Genomic DNA, 10,000 nt, shown 5'->3' on the forward strand with positions numbered 1-10,000 from the left:
CTATAAGTTTATCTGACCAATGGAGTGCTCAGGAAGCATGTTTCTTAATTTTTGCGGCTGTATTTAGTGATGCTAATATGATGCAGAAAAAGCCACTACCTTCCTAACGAGTCTTTGAATGGTTTGGTCATCACACTGATCTACTGAAGAGTGCAGAAAAACACTTACTTTCTTCATCCTTACTGCATGTGCATGTGCAGCAGCATGTGACATGAGCACTGTGTCTCAGTTCACAGCATTTCTCAGGTTTTGACAAAAACTCTCTTTAGTTTTTGTGTCACGTGACTAATCACATCCAAAATAGTTTTTTGTTATATATATATATATATATATATATATATATATATATATATATATATATATATATATATATATATATATATATATATACACACACACACACACACACACACTTTAATTTACATGGAATTAATTGCGATTTTTGCGATAGCACAATTTACAAAATTTAAAAACAAACAAAATAGAAACCATATTAGAACTGTTCTCTGTGCTTTCTGGGTAATATAACAGTGAGAAAACACAACGAGACAAAGTGAGAAAACACAAGATGAAACAACGAGAAAACACATGAGGAGACAACGAGAAAACACACGATGAGACAACGAGAAAAAAACAACGAGATAAAACAAGGAGACAGCGAGAAAAACACGAGAGAGAAAACAACGAGAAAACACACGAGGAGACAGCGAGAAAACACACGAGGAGACAGCGAGAAAACACACGAGGAGACAACGAGAAAACACACAAGGAGACAAGCGAGAAACACACGAGGAGACAGCGAGAAAACACACGATGAGACAACGAGAAAACACACGATGAGACAGCGAGAAAACACACGAGGAGACAACGAGAAAACACACGATGAGACAACGAGAAAACACACTGAGAGACAGCGAGAAAAACACACGAGAGACACAACGAGAAAAAACACACGATGAGACAGCGAGAAAACACACGAGGAGACAACGAGAAAAACACACGGAGAGACAACGAAAACACACGAGGAGACAACGAGAAAACACACGATGAGACAGCGAGAAAACACACGACAGCGAGACAGCGAGAAAACACACGAGGAGACAGCGAAAACACACGAGGAGACAACGAAAACACACGAGGAGACAGCGAGAAAACACACGATGAGACAACGAGAAAACTCACGATGAGACAGCGAGAAAACACACGAGAGAGACAAGGAGACAAGAAAACACACAAGGAGACAGCGAGAAAAAACACACGAGGAGACAACGAGAAAAACACACGAGAGACACAGGAAAACACACGAGGAGACAAGCAGAGAAAACACACGATGAGACAGCGAGAAAACACACGATGAGACAGCGAGAAAACACATGAGGAGACAGCGAGAAAACACACGAGGAGACAGCGAGAAAAAACACACGAGGAGACAACGAGAACACACACGAGAGAAAGAAAACACACGATGAGACAAGCGAGAAAACACACGAGGAGACAGCGAGAAAACACGATGAGACAACGAAAACACACGATGAGACAACGAGCGAGACAAGCGAGAAAACACGAGGAGACAGCGAGAAAACACACGAGAGAGAGAAACACACGAGGAGACAACGAAAAACACACGAGGAGAGAGACAACGAGACAAAGAAAACACACGAGGAGACAACGAGAAAACACACGAGGAGACAACGAGAAAACACACGATGAGACAACGAGAAAACACACGATGAGACAACGAGAAAACACGACGCGAGGAGACAACGAGAAAACACACGAGGAGACAACGAAAAAACACACTGAGAAAGACACAGGAGACAACGAAAACACACGATGAGACAACGAGAAAACACGAGGAGACACGAGAAAAACAACGGAGACACGAGAAAACACACGAGGAGACAACGAGAAAACACACGAGGAGACAACGAGAAAACACACGAAACAATGAGAAAACACACGAGGAGACAGCGAGAAAACACACGAGGAGACAACGAGAAAACACACGAGGAGACAACGAGAAAACACACGATGAGACAACGAGAAAACACACGAGGAGACAACGAGAAAACACACGATGAGACAACGAGAAAACACAAGGAGACAGCGAGAAAACACAGGAGACAACGAGAAAACACACGAGGAGACAGCGAGAAACACACGAGGAGACAGCGAGAAAACACACGAGGAGACAGCGAGAAAACACACGAGGAGACAACGAGAAAACACACGAGGAGACAACGAGAAAACACGATGAGACAACGAGAGAAAACACACAAGGAGACAGCGAGAAAACACACGAGAGAGACAGCGAGAAAACACACGAGAGAGACAATGAGACACAACGAGAAACAGAAACACACCGAGACAGCGAGAAAACACACGAGAGAGAAAACACAGGAGGAGACAGCGAGAAAACACGAGGAGACACGAGAGAAACACACGAGGAGACAACGAGAAAACACACGAGGAGAGCGAGAAAACACACGAGGAGAAACGAGAAAACACACGATGAGAACGAGACGAAAACACACGATGAGACAAATGAGAAAACACACGAGACGAAAACACACGAGGAGACAACGAGAAAACACACGAGGAGACAGCGAGAAAAACACGAGGAGACACACGAGAGAAACACACGAGAGAAAGCGAGAAAACACACGAGGAGACAGCGAGAAAACACACGAGGAGACGATGAGAAACACACGAGACAACGAAAAACACACGATGAGACAGCGAGAAAACACACGAGGAGACAACGAGAAAACACACGAGGAGACAGCGAGAAAACACACGAGGAGACAACGAGAAAACACACGAGGAGACAACGAGAAACACACGAGGAGACAGCGAGAAAACACACGAGGAGACAGCGAGAAAACACACGAGGAGACAACGAGAAAACACACGAGGAGACAGCGAGAAAACACACGAGGAGACAACGAGAAAACACACGAGGAGACAACGAGAAAACACACGAGAGAGACAGCGAGAAAACACACGAGAGACAAGCGAGAAAACACACGAGGAGACAAGCGAGAAAACACACGAGGAGACAGCGAGAAAACACACGAGGAGACAAGCGAGAAAACACACGAGGAGACAACGAGAAAACACACCGAGACAAAGTGAGAAAACACACGAGGAGACAGCGAGAAAACACACGAGGAGACAGCGAGAAAACACACGAGGAGACAGCGAGAAAACACATGAGGAGAGAGAAACACACGAGAGACAACGAGAAAACACACGGAGACAAAGCGAGAAAACACACGAGAGACAGCGAGAAACACACGAGACGAGAAAAACACACGAGAGAAACACACGAGAGGAGACAGCGAGAAAACACACGAGGAGACAGCGAGAAAACACACGCGAGGAGACACACGACACGAGAGACAGCGAGAAACACACGAGGAGACAGCGAGAAAACACACCACACGAGGAGACAAACACACGAGGAAGAAAACACACGAGGAGACAGCGAGAAACACACGAGGAGACAGCGAGAAAACACACGAGGAGACAAGCGAGAAAACACACGAGGAGACAGCGAGAAAACACACCGAGACAAAGTGAGAAAAAAGGAGACGAGGAGACAACGACGAAACAAGAGAAACACGAGGAGAAAGCGAGAAACACACGAGGAGACAACGAGAAAAACACGAGGAGACAAGCGAGAAAACACACGAGGAGACAGCGAGAAAACACACGAGGAGAGACAAACACACGAGGAAAACACACGAGGAGACAACGAGAAAACACACCGAGACAAAGTGAGAAAAACACGAGGAGACACGAGGAGACAGCGAGAAAACACACGAGGAGACAGCGAGAAAACACACCGAGACAAAGTGAGAAACACACGAGGAGACAACGAGAAAACACACGAGGAGACAACGAGAAAACACACGAGGAGACAAGTGAGAAAACACACGAGGAGACAGCGAGAAAACACACGATGAGACAACGAGAAAACACATGAGACGAGACAAAGAGAAAACACACGAGAGAGACAGCGAGGAGACAGCGAGAAACACACGAGGAGACAGTAAGAAAACACATGATGAGACAACGAGAAAACACACGATGAGACAACGAGAAAACACACGAGGAGACAGTGAGAAAACACACCGAGACAAAGTGAGAAACACACGAGGAGACAGCGAGAAAACACACGAGGAGACAGTGAGAAAACACACAAGGAGACAGCGAGAAAACACACGAGGAGACAACGAGAAAACACACCGAGACAAAGTGAGAAAACACACGAGGAGACAGCGAGAAAAACACACGAGGAGACAACGAGAAAACACGAGGAGACAGCGAGAAAACACACGAGGAGACAACGAGAAAACACACGAGGAGACAGCGAGAAAACACACGACAAAGCGAGAGACAAAGTGAGAAAACACACGAGGAGACAGCGAGAAAACACACGAGGAGACAACGAGAAAACACATGAGGAGACAGTGAGAAAACACACGAGGAGAAAGCGAGAAAAACACACGAGAGACAGCGAGAAACACACGAGGAGACAGCGAGAAAACACACGAGGAGACAACGAGAAAACACACGAGGAGACAAAAACACGAGGAGACAACGAGAAAACACACGAGGAGACAACGAGAAAACACACCGAGACACAGCGAGAAAACACACGAGGAGACAGCGAGAAAACACACGAGGAGACAGCGAGAAAACACACGAGGAGACAGCAAGAAAACACGAGGAGACAGCGAGAAAACACACGAGGAGACAGCGAGAAAACACGAGGAGACAAAGTGAGAAAACAGCGAGAAAGAGAGAAAACACACGAAGAGACAGCGAGAAAACACACGAGGAGACAGCGAGAAAACACACGAGGAGACAGAAAAAACACACGATGAGACAGCGAGAAAACACACGAGGAGACAGCGAAAACACACGAGGAGAGAGAAACACACCGAGACAAAAAAACACACGAGGAGACAGCGAGAAAACACACGAGAGACGAGAAAACACACGAGGAGACAGCGAGAAAACACACGAGGAGACAGCGAGAAAAACACAAAACACACGATGAGACAGCGAGAAAAACACGAGGAGACAGCGAGAAAACACACGATGAGACAGCGAGAAAACACACGAGAGAGACAGCGAGAAAACACACGAGGAGACAAGCGAGAAAACACACGAGGAGACAACGAGAAAACACACCGAGACAAAGTGAGAAAACACACGAGGAGACAGCGAGAAAACACACGAGGAGACAACGAGAAAACACACGATGAGACAACGAGAAAACACACGATGAGACAGCGAGAAAACACACGAGGAGACAGCGAGAAAACACACGAGGAGACAACGAGAAAACACACGAGGAGACAAGCGAGAAAACACACGAGGAGACAGCGAGAAAACACACGAGGAGACAGAAAACACGAGGAGAAACACACGAGGAGACAGCGAGAAAACACACGAGGAGACAACGAGAAAACACACGATGAGACAGCGAGAAAACACACGAGGAGAGACAGCGAGAAAAACACACGAGGAGACAGCGAGAAAACACACGAGGAGACAACGAGAAAAACACGAGACAGAGAGAAACACAGCGAGAGACAACGAGAAACACACGAGAGACAACGAGAAAACACACGAGGAGACAACGAGAAAACACACGATGAGACAGCGAAAACACACGAGAGACAAAACACACGAGAGAAGAGAAAACACGATGAGACAACGAAAAAACACGAGGAGACAGCGAGAAAACACAGAGAGACAACGAAAACACACGAGGAGACAACGAGAAAACACACGAGGAGACAACGAGAAAACACATGAGGAGACATGAGAAAACACACACAGGAGACAAACGAGAAAACACACGAGGAGACAACGAGAAAACACACGAGGAGACAACGAGAAAACACACGAGGAGACAGAGAAAACACATGAGGAGACAGCGAGAAAACACACGAGGAGACAACGAAAACACACGATGAGACAGCGAGAAAACACACGAGGAGACACAGAGAGAAACACACGAGGAGACAACGAGAAAACACACGAGGAGACAACGAGAAAACACACGATGAGACAGCGAGAAAACACACGATGAGACAGCGAGAAAACACACGATGAGACAACGAGAAAACACACACGAGAGACAAGAACACACGGAGACAGCGAGAAAACACACGAGGAGACAGCGAGAAAACACACCGAGGAGGAGACGAGAGACAGCGAGAAAACACACGAGGAGACAACGAGAAAACACACGATGAGACAACGAGAAAACACACGATGAGACAACGAGAAAACACACGATGAGACAACGAGAAAACACACGAGGAGACAGCGAGAAAACACACGAGGAGACAACGAGAAAACACACACGAGAAAACACACGAGGAGACAACGAAAACACACGAGGAGACAACGAGAAAACACACGATGAGACAGCGAGAAAACACACGAGGAGACAGCGAGAAAACACACGAGGAGACAACGAGAAAACACACGAGGAGACAACGAGAAAACACACGAGGAGACAGCGAGAAAACACACGAGGAGACAACGAGAAAACACACGATGAGACAACGAGAAAACACACAAGGAGACAGCGAGAAAACACACGAGGAGACAACGAGAAACACACGAGGAGACAACGAGAAAACACACGAGGAGACAATGAGAAAACACACGAGGAGACAACGAGAAAACACACGATGAGACAACGAGAAAACACACGATGAGACAGCGAGAAAACACACGAGGAGACAACGAGAAAACACACGAGGAGACAACGAGAAAACACACGATGAGACAGCGAGAAAACACACAAGGAGACAACGAGAAAACACACGAGGAGACAACGAGAAAACACACGAGGAGACAAAAACACACGAGGAGACGAGAAAGCGAGAAAACACACGAGGAGACAAGCGAGAAAACACACGAGGAGACAAGCGAGAAAACACACCGAGACAAAGTGAGAAACACACGAGGAGACAACGAGAAAACACACGATGAGACAGCGAGAAAACACACGAGGAGACAGCGAGAAAACACAACGAGAGAAAGTGAGAAACACACGAGGAGACAACGAGAAAACACACGAGGAGACAACGAGAAAACACACGAGGAGACAAGCGAGAAAACACACGAGGAGACAGCGAGAAAACACACCGAGAGAAAGTGAGAAACACACGAGGAGACAACGAGAAAACACACGAGGAGACAGCGAGACAAATTAACAAACGCAGTGGAGGCGTCTTACGTTCAGATGGAGCTAATCATAATCAAAACACTTTGACAGGTTAGATTCAATGTCCAGTCACATGATCTGTTCATGAGGAAGTCATGTGACACTTTTGATGCGCATAAAGGAGCATATTCTGTGAATTTAGTTTATGCTCATGTTTTCTTAGTGGATAAAAAAATGATCCGGCTCAGTGTTTTTTTGAACATTCACATTCATACATGTTTGCAAATCCAACCATTTATCATGCTATATCCCTAAACGCATATACAAAAATATGTGGATGGAAAAAAAGCTAATGACACATTATTACTGTAATTAGATATTACACATATTTATTTTGTGTCTCTTTTTGCAAAACATTTCATTTCTGCTGACAACATAAACAAAAATCAGCCCGTAATCTAAACACTGACTCAATTAAGAGCTGTTTTAATGGAGGTTGTAGCTCTCTTACAATTATGATGAAAGAATATTATAATATTAAACATCAAAACAAACTCTAATTATTCATTCCTGAATGAATCAGGGATTCTGAATGAATCTTTTAAAAAAATGATTCATAGACATTTTAACAGACACTTTTCTCCACCTAAAATGAAAGATGCACACACAGGAACTGATAGGTAAAATTGAATTTAAAAAATGTTTACATCAAGTATTCTAGAATTGGAATTGATTTAGGATTCCCAACCCTATAACCGACCCACACTAACTAGTCTGATCTAGAGCTCTTGGTCTCCAGTTCCCCGTGAAGAAAGCACCTTAGTGAACACTAAGTTCTCAACATCGAGAACGTCAAGACAAGTCAATTAACAACTCTGTAACACGTCATCAACATGCACCTAATGAACAGGCCGCGCACACACACACACACACACACACACACACACAGGTGTAAATCAGCAACAGCACTAAACACACACACACACACACACGCACAAACTGCTCACACACCTACTTGTTCTTCAGAAGCAGTTTGAAGAGCAGCAGAAGACTCTCTCTCTGTCACACACACACACACACACACACACTCAGACACACACACACTCACAGCTGTATAAATGAGACAAGCGCTGGAGACGGCCGCGCTGAACGCACGCGTGCGCGTGAGAACTCTGCGGTATTTAGACACGTCGCGCACACACACACACACACACACACGCTCACTCGCTCTCTCTCTCTCTCACACACACACACACGCGCGCGCTGCGGCGGTCTTACCTTAGTGGTCACTATACACAGGCAGTCCATGTCAGGACTGAGGGGCGACAGAAGCGCTGTTCCCCCCCACCCTCCCCGCTCTCTCCCTCCGCCGCTCGAGCCTCCGTTCTCTCGCTCGCGCGCTCTCTCTCCGTCTCACAGCTCGCGCCGGAGAGACAGACGGGGGGGGGACGAGAACAACAGGACGACACGCGCGTGAAAACACCAGCGGAAACGCCAAGAGAGGCGGTGGGTGACTACTGTTGCCATGGCAGCCAACTGTTGTTGCTCTAGCAACTGTAGAGCAGTTGCCATGGAGACTGCGAGAGGCTGTTGCCATGTGGAGCAGCGGCGCGCCAGCGGGACTGATGCGAGGGGTCAAAGTTGAAAGATTAGAAGAAGAACGGAAGGACCCTTCGTCGCGGAGACGTCGAGTCTGAGACTTTCATTTTCTCGTGTTTATTTTTGAATGCGTCAGAATTTCGGATCACTGACCTTTCCACAGAAAGGATGTCTGTTGAGTGACTGGATCTCACCCAACACTGCTACATCTGAGCGCTCATTAACTATTAAATCATTTAGTCATTGGTCTTAAACTCACCAAAGAAATAAAAAAAAATAAATAAAAAAAAAGTAATTTTTAGTCAAAAGCGACACACAGAGTTTTAGATCGAGTTGAAAAGCAGCTAATCAGTTGATTATTCATGTTGACTGAAACATGTCGTGTCTCCTGGAAAGTCTGCACGTGTGAGTCGGGCCGTTATCATGTCTTTGACTTCTGCAAGGTTTACTTAAAAACATCTCAGCTCTCTGAACATCACTCACTGCTCCACAGAATAACCTCAGCAGACGTTAACCTAGGAGAACAATACTCAACGCTGTTCTACCTTTGAGAGATTATATTGTGTATTATAAAGGAGACGGCTTGTCCTTCACTGCAGGATCAGAGATATCACCGCAATCACTTTCAGAGACAATTTTCGTCCAGCCGATAAACAATAAATAAGTCCAACAGCCAATCAGAATCCATCCTGCCTCAAAGAGCTCCAGCGCAACCTCATCAACACGGAGAGAATAATCTCAGCTTCACAGAAAGACATTCTTTAAACCCAGAATGCTAGTTTTTCTTCCTTGGAGCCGGTACAAAACATATCATATTTAACAGTGGAATATGATCTACACACACACTCTCACACACACTCACACACACACACACACACACACACACACACACACACACACACACACACACACTCACACACACTCACACACACACACACACACTCACACACACACACACACACACACACACACACACACACACTCACACACACACACACACACACACACACACACACACACACACACACACACACACACACACACACACACACACACACACACACACACACACACACACACACACACACACACACACACACACACACACACACACACACACACACACACACACACACACACACACACACACACACACACACACACACACACACACACACACACACACACACACACACACACACA

At 45.9% G+C, this 10,000-nt stretch overlaps 1 protein-coding gene across 1 annotated transcript in view; it reads right to left on the reverse strand.

The window, feature by feature from the left end:
* The window catches only part of dlg4b (discs, large homolog 4b (Drosophila)), a 34,831-nt gene that overhangs the window by 22,359 nt on the left and 2,472 nt on the right, over nucleotides 1-10,000 (reverse strand). The gene's annotated exons all lie outside the window — the stretch shown is intronic.

Source organism: Puntigrus tetrazona, unplaced genomic scaffold (assembly GCF_018831695.1).
Source record: "Puntigrus tetrazona isolate hp1 unplaced genomic scaffold, ASM1883169v1 S000000586, whole genome shotgun sequence".
Taxonomy (NCBI): Eukaryota; Metazoa; Chordata; class Actinopteri; order Cypriniformes; family Cyprinidae; genus Puntigrus; species Puntigrus tetrazona.